This window comes from Saccopteryx leptura, chromosome 1 (assembly GCF_036850995.1).
Source record: "Saccopteryx leptura isolate mSacLep1 chromosome 1, mSacLep1_pri_phased_curated, whole genome shotgun sequence".
Taxonomy (NCBI): domain Eukaryota; kingdom Metazoa; phylum Chordata; class Mammalia; order Chiroptera; family Emballonuridae; genus Saccopteryx; species Saccopteryx leptura.
The window spans coordinates 189,620,984-189,622,213 of record NC_089503.1 but is presented as its reverse complement, the minus strand read 5'-3'; the positions used below and the strand labels follow the sequence as shown (position 1 = coordinate 189,622,213).

The following is a 1,230-nucleotide window of genomic DNA, read 5'->3' as shown; positions in this document are numbered from 1 at the left end:
GATTTTGGGGAAAATATGAAAAAATAACATTTTGAAGACATTCGAGAGTGAGTAGAAGTAGGCAAGAACTGGTGGTTACACCATCCTTGAAAGAACAGAAAATTCTTGGTGAACCACTACTTAGTTGGCTGGCTCCCTGAATACATGCCTGAATTTGGACCCACAGAGAGATGGCACTCATGTAAAAATGAACCATATTATTTGCCTGAGGAGTTAGAGTTTGGCGCTGCCTTGGAGATTGGCTACTAAAAGGGGAAATTCTGAAAAGAATTCCTTAAATATATATATACATGTGTGGAAACCAAAATCAGATTTAAAATTCTATCACATTCTTAGATAACTTCAAAAGACACATGAGCCAGCCAACACCCCAAAGTAGCAAAAGCAAAGTTACAGGTAGGAAGCTAGAATACTCTTTTCCTCTTTGTGTTTTCTGGTTCACCTGTTGAGGGCTTCACCCTTCTGAGAAAGCAGGTTTTACACAAGACATTCAAATCTGAGCTCCTAAGTATAGTCATCAGGCTCTGCCTCTGTATCCCAGGCTAGTGTTTTAATCATGGTTTCTACTCCACCTAAGGTTATGGAGGTAACCTCAGGATACTCAGGAGCTCTATACTTATTTACCTCTGGGCAGGCCACTTCCCTTCCTTCCTTCTTCCTTTTTCCTTCTTTTTTTGTCTGTAAGAATGTCTTCTATTTATTTCAGCTAAATCATCCATTTAAAAAATTTAAAACATTAGCTTTGCACAGTGGCAATATCGTAGCCAATGAGCTTTATCTGAGGCGCAATTATGGCTAATTGAAAAAGTTAAAAACATTTTCATCTAGAAATTCTATTGCTCAGTATGAGAGCAGTCTCTGGCTGAGTAATTGACCTGCCATATTTCTTGAAAGAGAAGCTCATTTCAGTTTTAGCAAATTATTCAGAAAATTCATTCTGCTGCACAACTGAGTCAAAGGTTTCATGATTCAATAATTAAGTTTTTTTTCTGTCTTAGCAAACTACTCATCAAAGTAATTTCAGTGAAGAAAATTGAGTAATGATGCTACTTATTTTACAACTAAAGTTTTAACATTTTATCACATATAAACAAGCACAGGCAATCAACTCTCTTCATCTACCACTCAAAATTAGTCTTCATTGCTGTGATTTTGTCAGGTGCAAATAATGGTGAATTTGCAAAACCACAGCCTGGCCTGTGGTGGTGCAGTGGATGGAGCATTGACTTA

General features: G+C 37.2%; 1 pseudogene; it reads left to right on the top strand.

The window, feature by feature from the left end:
• The first annotated feature begins 738 nt into the window (after positions 1 to 738).
• On the top strand, positions 739 to 920 carry LOC136390160 (U4 spliceosomal RNA; annotated as a pseudogene).
• The last annotated feature ends 310 nt before the right edge of the window (positions 921 to 1,230 follow it).